This window comes from Somniosus microcephalus, chromosome 7, assembly GCF_052327205.1.
Source record: "Somniosus microcephalus isolate GS21.2 chromosome 7, FLI_Smic_1.0, whole genome shotgun sequence".
Classification (NCBI taxonomy): domain Eukaryota; kingdom Metazoa; phylum Chordata; class Chondrichthyes; order Squaliformes; family Somniosidae; genus Somniosus; species Somniosus microcephalus.
In genome coordinates, this window is record NC_140993.1 from 4,701,401 (window position 1) to 4,718,103 (window position 16,703).

General features: G+C 61.0%; 1 protein-coding gene across 3 annotated transcripts in view; it reads left to right on the forward strand.

Annotated features, from left to right (window-relative positions):
* Positions 1-16,703, forward strand: part of LOC147114470 (dynein regulatory complex subunit 11-like) — a 283,097-nt gene that overhangs the window by 59,065 nt on the left and 207,329 nt on the right. The gene's annotated exons all lie outside the window — the stretch shown is intronic.

Consider the following 16,703-nt stretch of genomic DNA (forward strand, 5'->3'; position numbering starts at 1 on the left):
CAGGACCGCGTGCTGAGCATGCACAGGACCGCATGCTGAGTGAACACAGGACCTCGTGCTGGCCGAACACAGGACCGCACGCTGAGCATACACAGGATCGCGCGCTGAGAGAACACAGGACTGCGCGCTGAGCGTAAACAGGACCGTGTGCTGAGCGTACACAGGACCGCGTGCTGAGCATGCACAGGACCGCATGCTGAGTGAACACAGGACCTCGTGCTGGCTGAACACAGGACCGCGCGCTGAGCATACACAGGACAGTGCGCTGACCGAACACACGACCTCCCACTGAGTGTACACAGGACCGCGTGCTGAGCGTGCACAGGACCGCGTGTTGACTGAACACAGGACCACGTGCTGAGCGTACACAGGAACGCGTGCTGAGCGTACACAGGACCGCGTGCTGAGCGTGCACAGGACCGTGTGTTGACTGAACACAGGACCACGTGCTGAGCGTACACAGGACCGCATGCTAAGCGTACACAGGACCGTGGTCACGTGTTGACTGAACACAGGACCACATGCTGAGCGTACACAGGACCGCGTGCTAAGCGTACACAGGACAGCGCGCTGAGCATACACAGGACCGCGCGCTGAGCGAACACAGGACCGCGTACTGAGCTTACATAGGACAGCCCGCTGAGCGAATACAGGAGCGCACGCTGAGAGAACACAGGACCTCCCACTGAGCGTACACAGGACCGCACGCTGAGCGAACCCAGGGCCGCGCGCTGAGCGTAAACAGGATCGCATGCTGAGCATACACAGGACCGCGTGCTGAGCGAACACAGAACAGCGAGCTGAGCGTACACAGGACAGTGCATTGACCGAACACAGGGCAGTGCGCTGACCGAACACAGGACTGCCCGCTGAGCGTAAACAGGACCGTGTGCTGAGCGTACACAGGACCACGTGCTGAGCATGCACAGGACCGCATGCTGAGTGAACACAGGACCTCGTGCTGGCCGAACACAGGACCGCGCGCTGAGCATACACAGGACAGTGCGCTGACCGAACACAGGACTGCCCGCTGAGCGTAAACAGGACCGTGTGCTGAGTGTACACAGGACCACGTGCTGAGCATGCACAGGACCGCATGCTGAGCGAACACAGGACCTCGTGCTGGCCGAAAACAGGACCGCGCGCTGAGCATACACAGGATCGCGCGCTGAGATAACCCAGGACCATGCGCTGAGTGAACACTGGACCGCGCGCTGAGCATACACAGGACCGCACGCTGAGCGAACACAGGACCTCACGCTGAGCGAACACAGGACCTCACGCTGAGCGAACACAGGACCACGTGCTGAGTGAACACAGGACCTCCCGCTCAACAAAACACAGGACCTCCCGCTGAGCATACACAGGACCGCGTGCTGAGCGTACACAGGACCGCACGCTGAGCGAACACAGGACCGTGCGCTGAGTGAACACAGGACCTCATGCTGAGCGTGCACAGGACCTCCCGCTGAGCGTACACAGGATCGCGCACTGAGTGAACACAGGACGGCGCGCTGAGAGTACACAGGACCGCGCCCTGAGAGAACACAGGACCGTGCGCTGAGCGAACACAGGACCGCGCGCTGAGCATACACAGGACCGCCTGCTGAGCGTACACAGGACCGCATGCCGAGTGAACACAGGACCATGCGCTGAGCGAACACAGGACCCCCCACTGAGCGAACACAGGACCGCGTGCTAAGCGTACACAGGACCGTGGTCGCGTGTTGACTGAACACAGGACCATGTGCTGAGCATACACAGGACCGTGTGCTAAGCGTACACAGGACAGCGCGCTGAGCGTACACAGGACCATGCGCTGACCAAAACACAGGACTGCGTGCTGAGCCAACACAGGACCGCGTGCTGAGCGTACACAGGACCGTGGTCGCGTGTTGACTGAACACACGACCACGTGCTGAGCGTACACAGGACCGCGTGCTGAGCGTACACAGGACAGCGCACTGAGCGTACACAGGATCGCGCACTGAGCGAACACAGGACCATGCGCTGAGAGTACACAGGGCCACGCGCTGAGCGAACACAGGACCACGCACTGAGCGAACACAGGACCGCGTGCTGAGCGAACACAGGACCTCGCGCTGAGCGAAAACAGGACCACACACTGAGCAAACACAGAACCGCGCGCTGAGCGAACACAGAACAGCGCGCTGAGAGTACACAGGACCACGTGCTGAGCGAACACAGGACCACGCACTGAGCGAACACAGGACCGCGCGCTGAGCGTACACAGGACCGCATGCCGAGTGAACACAGGACCATGCGCTGAGCATACACAGGACCACGCGCTGAGGGAACACAGGACCTCGTGATGAGCAAACACAGGACCGCGTGCTGAGCGAACACAGGACCACACGCTGGATGAACACAGGACCTCGCGCTGAGCGTACACAGGACCGCGCACTGACCGAACACAGGACCTCGTGCTGACCGAAGAGAGGACAGCGTGCTGAGCATACACAGGACCGTGCGCGGAGCAAACACAGGACAGTGCGCTGACCGAACACAGGACAGCGCGCTGAGCGTACACAGGACCTCGCGCTGAGCGAAAACAGGACCGCACACTGAGCAAACACAGGACCGCACGCTGAGTGTACACAGGACCGCGTGCTGAGAGAACACAGGACCATGCGCTGAGCGTGCACAGGACCGTGTGCTGAGCGTACACAGGACCACGCGCTAAGCGTACACAGGACAGTGCGCTGACCGAACACAGGACAGTGCGCTGACTGAACACAGGACAGTGCACTGACCGAACACAGGACGGCGCGCTGAGCGTACACAGGATCGCGCGCTGAGAGAACAAAGGACCGCACACTGAGCGAACACAGGACCGCCGCTGAGCATACACAGGACCGCGAGCTGAGAGAACACAGGACCACCTGCTGAGCGAACACAGGACCGCGCGTTGAGCGTACACAATACCGCGCACTGAGAGAACACAGGACCGCGCGCTGAGTGGAAACAGGGTCGCGCGCTGAGCAAACACAGGGCCGCACACTGAGCGAACACAGGACCGTGTGCTGAGCGAACAGAGGACCGCGCGCTGAGAGAACACAGTAATGCATGCTGAGCATACACAGTACTGTGCGCTGAGCGTACGCAGGGCAGTGCGGTGAGCATAGACAGGACAGCACGCTGAGCGTACACAGGACCGCGTGCTGAGCATAAACAGGAGCGCGCGCTGAGCAAACACAGGGCTGCGTGCTGAGCTTACACAGGACCGTGCACTGAGCGTACACAGGACAGCGCGCTGAGCGTACACAGGACCTCGTGCTGAGCGAAAACAGGACCACACACTGAGCAAACACAGAACCGCGTGTTGAGCGAACACAGAACAGCGAGCTGAGCGTACACAGGACCTCCCGCTAACCGAACACAGGACCGCGCGCTGAGCGTACACAGGACCGCGAGCTGAGAGAAGACGGGACCATGCGCTGAGCGTACACAGGACTGCGTGCTGAGCGTACACAGGACCGCGCGCTAAGCATACACAGGACAGTGCATTGACCGAACACAGGACAGTGCGCTGACCGAACACAGGACTGCCCGCTGAGCGTAAACAGGACCGTGTGCTGAGCGTACACAGGACCGCGTGCTGAGCATGCACAGGACCGCATGCTGAGTGAACACAGGACCTCGTGCTGGCCGAACACAGGACCGCACGCTGAGCATACACAGGATCGCGCGCTGAGAGAACACAGGACTGCGCGCTGAGCGTAAACAGGACCGTGTGCTGAGCGTACACAGGACCGCGTGCTGAGCATGCACAGGACCGCATGCTGAGTGAACACAGGACCTCGTGCTGGCTGAACACAGGACCGCGCGCTGAGCATACACAGGACAGTGCGCTGACCGAACACACGACCTCCCACTGAGTGTACACAGGACCGCGTGCTGAGCGTGCACAGGACCGCGTGTTGACTGAACACAGGACCACGTGCTGAGCGTACACAGGAACGCGTGCTGAGCGTACACAGGACCGCGTGCTGAGCGTGCACAGGACCGTGTGTTGACTGAACACAGGACCACGTGCTGAGCGTACACAGGACCGCATGCTAAGCGTACACAGGACCGTGGTCACGTGTTGACTGAACACAGGACCACATGCTGAGCGTACACAGGACCGCGTGCTAAGCGTACACAGGACAGCGCGCTGAGCATACACAGGACCGCGCGCTGAGCGAACACAGGACCGCGTACTGAGCTTACATAGGACAGCCCGCTGAGCGAATACAGGAGCGCACGCTGAGAGAACACAGGACCTCCCACTGAGCGTACACAGGACCGCACGCTGAGCGAACCCAGGGCCGCGCGCTGAGCGTAAACAGGATCGCATGCTGAGCATACACAGGACCGCGTGCTGAGCGAACACAGAACAGCGAGCTGAGCGTACACAGGACAGTGCATTGACCGAACACAGGGCAGTGCGCTGACCGAACACAGGACTGCCCGCTGAGCGTAAACAGGACCGTGTGCTGAGCGTACACAGGACCACGTGCTGAGCATGCACAGGACCGCATGCTGAGTGAACACAGGACCTCGTGCTGGCCGAACACAGGACCGCGCGCTGAGCATACACAGGACAGTGCGCTGACCGAACACAGGACTGCCCGCTGAGCGTAAACAGGACCGTGTGCTGAGTGTACACAGGACCACGTGCTGAGCATGCACAGGACCGCATGCTGAGCGAACACAGGACCTCGTGCTGGCCGAAAACAGGACCGCGCGCTGAGCATACACAGGATCGCGCGCTGAGATAACCCAGGACCATGCGCTGAGTGAACACTGGACCGCGCGCTGAGCATACACAGGACCGCACGCTGAGCGAACACAGGACCTCACGCTGAGCGAACACAGGACCTCACGCTGAGCGAACACAGGACCACGTGCTGAGTGAACACAGGACCTCCCGCTCAACAAAACACAGGACCTCCCGCTGAGCATACACAGGACCGCGTGCTGAGCGTACACAGGACCGCACGCTGAGCGAACACAGGACCGTGCGCTGAGTGAACACAGGACCTCATGCTGAGCGTGCACAGGACCTCCCGCTGAGCGTACACAGGATCGCGCACTGAGTGAACACAGGACGGCGCGCTGAGAGTACACAGGACCGCGCCCTGAGAGAACACAGGACCGTGCGCTGAGCGAACACAGGACCGCGCGCTGAGCATACACAGGACCGCCTGCTGAGCGTACACAGGACCGCATGCCGAGTGAACACAGGACCATGCGCTGAGCGAACACAGGACCCCCCACTGAGCGAACACAGGACCGCGTGCTAAGCGTACACAGGACCGTGGTCGCGTGTTGACTGAACACAGGACCATGTGCTGAGCATACACAGGACCGTGTGCTAAGCGTACACAGGACAGCGCGCTGAGCGTACACAGGACCATGCGCTGACCAAAACACAGGACTGCGTGCTGAGCCAACACAGGACCGCGTGCTGAGCGTACACAGGACCGTGGTCGCGTGTTGACTGAACACACGACCACGTGCTGAGCGTACACAGGACCGCGTGCTGAGCGTACACAGGACAGCGCACTGAGCGTACACAGGATCGCGCACTGAGCGAACACAGGACCATGCGCTGAGAGTACACAGGGCCACGCGCTGAGCGAACACAGGACCACGCACTGAGCGAACACAGGACCGCGTGCTGAGCGAACACAGGACCTCGCGCTGAGCGAAAACAGGACCACACACTGAGCAAACACAGAACCGCGCGCTGAGCGAACACAGAACAGCGCGCTGAGAGTACACAGGACCACGTGCTGAGCGAACACAGGACCACGCACTGAGCGAACACAGGACCGCGCGCTGAGCGAACATAGGACCGCGTGCTGAGCGAACACAGGACCGCTCACTGAGCGAACACAGGACCGCACGCTGAGCGAACACACGACCTCCCACTGAGTGTACACAGGACCACGCGCTGAGCATACACAGGACCGCGTGCTGAGCGTGCACAGGACCGCGTGTTGACTGAACACAGGACCACGTGCTGAGCGTACACAGGACCGCGTGCTGAGCGTACACAGGACCGCGTGCTGAGCGTGCACAGGACCGCGTGTTGACTGAACACAGGACCACGTGCTGAGCGTACACAGGACCGCATGCTAAGCGTACACAGGACCGTGGTCACGTGTTGACTGAACACAGGACCACGTGCTGAGCGTACACAGGACCGCGTGCTAAGCGTACACAGGACAGCGCGCTGAGCATACACAGGACCATGCGCTGAGCCAACACAGGACTGCGTGCTGAGCCAACACAGGACAGCACGCTGAGCGTACACAGGATTGCGCACTGAGCGAACACAGGACCGTGCGCTGAGAGTACACAGGACCACGCGCTGAGCGAACACAGGACCATGCACTGAGCGAACACAGGACCGCGCGCTGAGCATACACAGGACGTCGCGCTGAGTGAACACAGAACAGCGCACTGAGAGTACACAGGACCACGCACTGAGCGAACACAGGACCGCGCGCTGAGCGAACACAGGACCGCGTGCTGAGCAAACACAGGACCGCTCGCTGAGCGAACACAGGACCGCACGCTGAGCGAACACACGACCTCCCACTGAGCGTACACAGGACCGCGTGCTGATCGTGCACAGGACCGCGTGTTGACTGAACACAGGACCACGTGCTGAGCGTACACAGGACCACGTGCTGAGCGTACACAGGACCACGCGCTGAGCGTACACAGGACCGCATGCTGGGCATACACAGGACCGCGTGCTGAGCGTACACAGGACCACGTGCCGAGTGAATGCATGACCGCGCGCTGAGCCAACACAGGATCGCGCGCTGAGCGAACACAGGACCATGTACTGAGTGTACATAGGACAGCCCGCTGAGCGAATACAGGACCGCACGCTGAGAGAACACAGGACCTCCCACTGAGCGAACAGACGACTGTGCGCTGAGAGAACACAGTACTGCATGCTGAGCATACACAGTACTGCGCGCTGAGCAGCGCGGTGAGCATACACAGGACAGCGTGCTGAGCGTACACAGGACCGCGCGCTGACCATAAACAGGAGTGCGCGCTGAGCAAACACAGGACTGCGTGCTGAGCTTACACAGGACCGCTCACTGAGCGAACACAGGACTGCACACTGAGCGAACACACGACCTCCCACTGAGTGTACACAGGACCGCGCGCTGAGCGTACACAGGACCGCGTGCTGAGCGTGCACAGGACCGCGTGTTGACTGAACACAGGACCACGTGCTGAGCGTACACAGGACCGCATGCTGAGCGTACACAGGACCGCGCGCTGAGCATACACAGGACCGCATGCTGAGCATACACAGGACCGAGTGCTGAGCGTACACAGGACTGCGTGCTGAGTGAATACATGACCGCGCGCTGAGCCAACACAGGACCGCGCGCTGAGCCAACACAGGACCGCGTACTGAGCGTACATAGGACAGCCCGCTGAGCGAATACAGGAGCGCACGCTGAGAGGACACAGGACCTCCCACTGAGCGTACACAGGACCGCACGCTGAGCGAACCCAGGGCCGCACGCTGAGCGTAAACAGGACCGCATGCTGAGCATACACAGGACCGCGTGCTGAGCGAACACAGAACAGCGAGCTGAGCGTACACAGGACCTCCCGCTAACCGAACACAGGACCGCGCGCTGAGCGTACACAGGACTGCGAGCTGAGAGAAGACGGGACCATGCGCTGAGCGTACACAGGACTGCGCGCTGAGCGTACACAGGACCGCGCGCTAAGCGTACACAGGACAGTGCATTGACCGAACACAGGACAGTGCGCTGACCGAACACAGGACTGCCCGCTGAGCGTAAACAGGACCGTGTGCTGAGCATACACAGGACCACGTGCTGAGCATGCACAGGACCGCATGCTGAGTGAACACAGGACCTCGTGCTGGCCGAACACAGGACCGCGCGCTGAGCATACACAGGATCGCGCGCTGAGAGAACACAGGACTGCGCGCTGAGCGTAAACAGGACCGTGTGCTGAGCGTACACAGGACCGTGTGCTGAGCATGCACAGGACCGCATGCTGAGTGAACACAGGACCTCGTGCTGGCTGAACACAGGACCGCGCGCTGAGCATACACAGGACAGTGCGCTGACCGAACACAGGACTGCCCGCTGAGCGTAAACAGGACCGTGTGCTGAGTGTACACAGGACCATGTGCTGAGCATGCACAGGACCGCATGCTGAGCGAACACAGGACCTCGTGCTGGCCGAAAACAGGACCGCGCGCTGAGCATACACAGGATCGCGCGCTGAGATAACCCAGGACCATGCGCTGAGTGAACACTGGACCGCGCGCTGAGCATACACAGGACCACGTGCTGAGTGAACACAGGACCTCCCGTGCAACAAAACACAGCACCTCCCGCTGAGCGTACACAGGACCGCGTGCTGAGCGTACACAGGACCGCACGCTGAGCGAACACAGGACCTCACGCTGAGCGAACACAGGACCGTGCGCTGAGTGAACACAGGACCTCATGCTGAGCGTGCACAGGACCTCCCGCTGAGCGAACACAGGACCGCACGCTGAGTGAACACAGGACCACCCGCTGAGCATACACAGGACCATGCGCTGAGCGTACACAGGATCGCGCACTGAGTGAACGCAGGACAGCGCGCTGAGAGTACACAGGACCACGCCCTGAGAGAACACAGGACCGTGCGCTGAGCGAACACAGGACCGCGCGCTGAGCATACACAGGACCGCATGCTGAGTGAACACAGGACCACGCGCTGAGCGAACACAGGACCCCCCACTGAGCGAACACAGGACCGCATGCTAAGCGTACACAGGACCGTGGTCGCGTGTTGACTGAACACAGGACCACGTGCTGAGCATACACAGGACCGTGTGCTAAGCGTACACAGGACAGCGCGCTGAGCCAACACAGGACCATGCGCTGAGCCAACACAGGACTGCGTGCTGAGCCAACACAGGACCGCGTGCTGAGCGTACACAGGACCCCCCACTGAGCGAACACAGGACCGCATGCTAAGCGTACACAGGACCGTGGTTGCATGTTGACTGAACACACGACCATGTGCTGAGCGTACACAGGACCGCGTGCTGAGCGTACACAGGACAGCACGCTGAGCGTACACAGGATCGCGCACTGAGCGAACACAGGACCGTGCGCTGAGAGTACACAGGACCACGCGCTGAGCGAACACAGGACCACGCACTGAGCGAACACAGGACCGCGCGCTGAGCGTACACAGGACCTCGCGCTGAGCAAAAACAGGACCACACACTGAGCAAACACAGAACCGCGCGCTGAGCGAACACAGAACAGCGCGCTGAGAGTACACAGGACCATGCGCTGAGCGAACACAGGACCACGCACTGAGCGAACACAGGACCGCGCGCTGAGCGAACACAGGACCGCGTGCTGAGCGAACACAGGACCGCTCACTGAGCGAACACAGGACCGCACGCTGAGCGAACACAGGACCACGTGCTGAGCGAACACAGGACCGCTCACTCAGCGAACACAGGACCGCACGCTGAGCGAACACACGACCTCCCACTGAGTGTACACAGGACCGCGCACTGAGCGTACACAGGACCGCGTGCTGAGCGGGCACAGGACCGCGTGTTGACTGAACACAGGACCACGTGCTGAGCATACACAGGACCGTGTGCTGAGCGTACACAGGACCGCGTGCTGAGCATGCACAGGACCGCATGCTGAGTGAACACAGGACCTCGTGCTGGCCGAACACAGGACCGCGCGCTGAGCATACACAGGATCGCACGCTGAGAGAACACAGGACTGCGCGCTGAGCGTAAACAGGACCGTGTGCTGAGCGTACACAGGACCGCGTGCTGAGCATGCACAGGACCGCATGCTGAGTGAACACAGGACCTCGTGCTGGCCGAACACAGGACCGCGCACTGAGCATACACAGGACAGTGCGCTGACCGAACAAAGGACTGCCCGCTGAGCGTAAACAGGACCGTGTGCTGAGTGTACACAGGACCACGTGCTGAGCATGCACAGGACCGCATGCTGAGCGAACACAGGACCTCGTGCTGGCCGAAAACAGGTCTGCGCGCTGAGCATACACAGAATCGCGCGCTGAGAGAACACAGGACTGCGCGTTGAGCATACACAGGACCATGCACTGAGCGTACACAGGACCGTGCGCTGACCGAACACAGGGCCTCGCGCTGCCCGAAGACAGGACAGCTCGCTGAGCATACACAGAACCGTGCGTGGAGCAAACACAGGACAGTGCACTGACCAAACACAGGACAGCATGCTGAGCATACACAGGACTGCACACTGAGCGTACACAGGACCGCATGCTGAGCATACTCAGGACCGTGCGCTGAGCGAACACAGGACTGCGTGCTGAGCATACACAGGACCGTGCGCTGAGCGTACACAGGACAGCACGCTGAGCGTACACAGGACCTCGCGCTAAGCGAACACAGGACCGCACACTGAGCGAACACAGGACCGCACACTGAGCGAACACAGGACCGCGCACTGAGTGAACACAGGACCGCGCGCTGAGATAACCCAGGACCATGCGCTGAGTGAACACTGGACCGCGCGCTGAGCATACTCAGGACCGCGCGCTGAGTGAACACAGGACAGCGAGCTGAGCGTACACAGGACCGCGCGCTGTGCGAACACTGGACCGCGCGCTGAGATAACCCAGGACCATGCGCTGAGTGAACACTGGACCGCGCGCTGAGCATACACAGGACCACATGCTGAGTGAACACAGGACCTCCTGCTCAACAAAACACAGGACCTCCCGCTGAGCGTACACAGGACCGCGTGCTGAGCGTACACAGGACCGCACGCTGAGTGAACACAGGACCTCACGCTGAGCGAACACAGGACCGTGCGCTGAGTGAACACAGGACCTCATGCTGAGCGTGCACAGGACCTCCCGCTGAGCGAACACAGGACCGCACGCTGAGTGAACACAGGACCACCCACTGAGCATACACAGGACCATGCGCTGAGCGTACACAGGATCGCGCACTGAGTGAACACAGGACCGCGCGCTGAGAGTACAAAGGACCGTGCCCTGAGAGAACACAGGACCGTGCGCTGAGCGAACACAGGACCGCGCGCTGAGCATACACAGGACCGCCTGCTGAGCGTACACAGGACCGCATGCTGAGTGAACACAGGACCGCGCGCTGAGTGAACACAAGACCGCGCGCTGAGATAACCCAGGACCATGCGCTGAGTGAACACTGGACCGCGCGCTGAGCATACTCAGGACCGCGCGCTGAGTGAACACAGGACAGCGAGCTGAGCGTACACAGGACCGCGCGCTGCGCGAACACAGGACCGCGCGCTGAGATAACCCAGGACCATGCGCTGAGTGAACACTGGACCGCGCGCTGAGCATACACAGGACCACGTGCTGAGTGAACACAGGACCTCCCGCTCAACAAAACACAGGACCTCCCGCTGAGCGTACACAGGACCGCATGCTGAGCGTACACAGGACCGCACGCTGAGCGAACACAGGACCTCACGCTGAGCGAACACAGGACCGTGCGCTGAGTGAACACAGGACCTCATGCTAAGCGTGCACAGGACCTCCCGCTGAGCGAACACAGGACCGCACGCTGAGTGAACACAGGACCACCCGCTGAGCATACACAGGACCATGCGCTGAGCGTACACAGGATCGCGCACTGAGTGAAAACAGGACCGCGCGCTGAGAGAACACAGGACCGTGCGCTGAGCGAACACAGGACCGCGCGCTGAGCATACACAGGACCGCCTGCTGAGTGTACACAGGACCACATGCTGAGTGAACACAGGACCACGCGCTGAGCGAACACAGGACTGCGTGCTGAGCCAACACAGGACCCCCCACTGAGCGAACACAGGACCGCATGCTAAGCATACACAGGACCGTGGTCGCGTGTTGACTGAACACAGGACCACGTGCTGAGCATACACAGGACCGTGTGCTAAGCGTACACAGGACAACGCGCTGAGCGAACACAGGACCGCATGCTAAGCATACACAGGACCGTGGTCGCGTGTTGACTGAACACAGGACCACGTGCTGAGCATACACAGGACCGTGTGCTAAGCGTACACAGGACAACGCGCTGAGCGTACACAGGACCATGCGCTGAGCCAACACAGGACCGCATGCTAAGCGTACACAGGACTGTGGTCGCGTGTTGACTGAACACACGACCACGTGCTGAGCGTACACAGGACCGCGTGCTGAGCGTACACAGGACAGCGTGCTGAGCGTACACAGGATCGCGCACTGAGCGAACACAGGACCGTGCGCTGAGAGTACACAGGACCACGCGCTGAGCGAACACAGGACCACGCACTGAGCGAACACAGGACCGCGCGCTGAGCGAACACAGGACCGCACGCTGAGCGAACACACGACCTCCCACTGAATGTACACAGGACCGCGCGCTGAGCGTACACAGGACCGTGTGCTGAGCGTGCACAGGACCGCGTGTTGACTGAACACAGGACCACGTGCTGAGCGTACACAGGACCGCGTGCTGAGCGTACACAGGACCGCGTGCTGAGCGTGCACAGGACCGCGTGTTGACTGAACACAGGACCACGTGCTGAGCGTACACAGGACCGCATGCTAAGCGTACACAGGACCGTGGTCACGTGTTGACTGAACACAGGACCACGTGCTGAGCGTACACAGGACCGCGTGCTAAGCGTACACAGGACAGCGCGCTGAGCGTACACAGGACCATGCGCTGAGCGAACACAGGACTGCGTGCTGAGCCAACACAGGACCGCGTGCTGAGCGTACACAGGACCCCCCACTGAGTGAACACAGGACCGCATGCTAAGCGTACACAGGACTGTGGTCGCGTGTTGACTGAACACACGACCACGTGCTGAGCGTATACAGGACCGCGTGCTGAGCGTACACAGGACAGCGCGCTGAGCGTACACAGGATTGTGCACTGAGCGAACACAGGACCGTGCGCTGAGTGTACACAGGAGCACGCGCTGAGTGAACACAGGACCACGCACTGAGCGAACACAGGACCGCGTGCTGAGCGAACACAGGACCGTGTGCTGAGCGAACACAGGACCGCTCGCTGAGCGAACACAGGACCGCACGCTGAGCGAACACGCGACCTCCCACTGAGTGTACACAGGACCGCGCGCTGAGCGTACACAGGACCGCGTGCTGAGCATGCACAGGACCGCGTGTTGACTGAACACAGGACCACGTGCTGAGCGTACACAGGACCGCGTGCTGAGCGTACACAGGACCGCACGCTGAGCGTATGCAGGACCGCGTGCTGAGCGTGCACAGGACCGCGTGTTGACTGAACACAGGACCACGTGCTGAGCGTAAACAGGACCGCATGCTAAGCGTACACAGGACCGTGGTCACGTGTTGACTGAACACAGGACCACGTGCTGAGCATACACAGGACTGCGTGCTAAGCGTACACAGGACAGCGCACTGAGCATACACAGGACCATGCGCTGAGCCAACACAGGACTGCGTGCTGAGCCAACACAGGACCGCGTGCTGAGCGTACACAGGACCCCCCACTGAGCGAACAGAGGACCGCATGCTAAGCGTACACAGGACTGTGGTCGCGTGTTGACTGAACACACGACCACGTGCTGAGCATACACAGGACCGCGTGCTGAGCATACACAGGACAGCGCGCTGAGCGTACACAGGATTGCGCACTGAGCGAACACAGGACCGTGCACTGAGAGTACACAGGACCATGCGCTGAGCGAACACAGGACCACGCACTGAGCAAACACAGGACCACGCGCTGAGCATACACAGGACCTCGCGCTGAGCGAACACAGAACAGCACACTGAGAGTACACAGGACCACGCGCTGAGCGAACACAGGACCACGCACTGAGCGAAAACAGGACCGCGCGCTGAGCGAACACAGGACCGCGTGCTGAGCGAACACAGGACCGCTCGCTCAGCAAACACAGGACCGCACGCTGAGCGAACACACGACCTCCCACTGAGTGTACACAGGACCGCGCACTGAGCGTACACAGGACCGCGTGCTGAGCGGGCACAGGACCGCGTGTTGACTGAACACAGGACCACGTGCTGAGCATACACAGGACCGTGTGCTGAGCGTACACAGGACCGCGTGCTGAGCATGCACAGGACCGCATGCTGAGTGAACACAGGACCTCGTGCTGGCCGAACACAGGACCGCGCGCTGAGCATACACAGGATCGCACGCTGAGAGAACACAGGACTGCGCGCTGAGCGTAAACAGGACCGTGTGCTGAGCGTACACAGGACCGCGTGCTGAGCATGCACAGGACCGCATGCTGAGTGAACACAGGACCTCGTGCTGGCCGAACACAGGACCGCGCGCTGAGCATACACAGGACAGTGCGCTGACCGAACAAAGGACTGCCCGCTGAGCGTAAACAGGACCGTGTGCTGAGTGTACACAGGACCACGTGCTGAGCATGCACAGGACCGCGTGCTGAGCGAACACAGGACCGTGTGCTGAGCGAACACAGGACCGCTCGCTGAGCAGACACAGGACCTCACGCTGAGCGAACACAGGACCGTGCGCTGAGTGAACACAGGACCTCATGCTGAGCGTGCACAGGACCTCCCGCTGAGCGAACACAGGACCGCACGCTGAGTGAACACAGGACCACCCGCTGAGCATACACAGGACCATGCGCTGAGCGTACACAGGACCGCACGCTGAGCGTACGCAGGACCGCGTGCTGAGCGTGCACAGGACCGCGTGTTGACTGAACACAGGACCACGTGCTGAGCATAAACAGGACCGCATGCTAAGCATACACAGGACCGCCTGCTGAGCGTACACAGGACCGCCTGCTGAGTGTACACAGGACCGCCTGCTGAGCGTACACAGGACCACGCGCTGAGCGAACACAGGACCACGCGCTGAGCGAACACAGGACCGTGTGCTGAGCATACACAGGACAGCGCGCTGAGCGTACACAGGATTGCGCGCTGAGCAAAAACAGGACCACACACTGAGCAAACACAGAACCGCGCGCTGAGCGAACACAGAACAGCGCGCTGAGAGTACACAGGACCATGCGCTGAGCGAACACAGGACCACGCACTGAGCGAACACAGGACCGCGCGCTGAGAGTACACAGGACCACGCGCTGAGCGAACACAGGACCACGCACTGAGCGAACACAGGACCGCGTGCTGAGCGAACACAGGACCGCGTGCTGAGCGAACACAGGACCGCTCACTCAGCGAACACAGGACCGCACGCTGAGCGAACACACGACCTCCCACTGAGTGTACACAGGACCGCGCACTGAGCGTACACAGGACCGCGTGCTGAGCGGGCACAGGACCGCGTGTTGACTGAACACAGGACCACGTGCTGAGCATACACAGGACCGTGTGCTGAGCGTACACAGGACCGCGTGCTGAGCATGCACAGGACCGCATGCTGAGTGAACACAGGACCTCGTGCTGGCTGAACACAGGACCGCGCGCTGAGCATACACAGGATCGCACGCTGAGAGAACACAGGACTGCGCGCTGAGCGTAAACAGGACCGTGTGCTGAGCGTACACAGGACCGCGTGCTGAGCATGCACAGGACCGCATGCTGAGTGAACACAGGACCTCGTGCTGGCCGAACACAGGACCGCGCGCTGAGCATACACAGGACAGTGCGCTGACCGAACAAAGGACTGCCCGCTGAGCATAAACAGGACCGTGTGCTGAGTGTACACAGGACCACGTGCTGAGCATGCACAGGACCGCATGCTGAGCGAACACAGGACCTCGTGCTGGCCGAAAACAGGTCTGCGCGCTGAGCATACACAGAATCGCGCGCTGAGAGAACACAGGACTGCGCGTTGAGCATACACAGGACCATGCACTGAGCGTACACAGGACCGTGCGCTGACCGAACACAGGGCCTCGCGCTGCCCGAAGACAGGACAGCTCGCTGAGCATACACAGAACCGTGCGTGGAGCAAACACAGGACAGTGCACTGACCAAACACAGGACAGCATGCTGAGCATACACAGGACTGCACACTGAGCGTACACAGGACCGCATGCTGAGCATACTCAGGACCGTGCGCTGAGCGAACACAGGACTGCGTGCTGAGCATACACAGGACCGTGCGCTGAGCGTACACAGGACAGCACGCTGAGCGTACACAGGACCTCGCGCTAAGCGAACACAGGACCGCACACTGAGCGAACACAGGACCGCACACTGAGCGAACACAGGACCGCGCACTGAGTGAACACAGGACCGCGCGCTGAGATAACCCAGGACCATGCGCTGAGTGAACACTGGACTGCGCGCTGAGCATACTCAGGACCGCGCGCTGAGTGAACACAGGACAGCGAGCTGAGCGTACACAGGACCGCACGCTGCGCGAACACAGGACCGCGCGCTGAGATAACCCAGGACCATGCGCTGAGTGAACACTGGACCGCGCGCTGAGCATACACAGGACCACATGCTGAGTGAACACAGGACCTCCCGCTCAACAAAACACAGGACCTCCCGCTGAGCATACACAGGACCGCGTGCTGAGCGTACACAGGACCGCACGCTGAGTGAACACAGGACCTCACGCTGAGCGAACACAGGACCGTGCGCTGAGTGAACACAGGACCTCATGCTGAGCGTGCACAGGA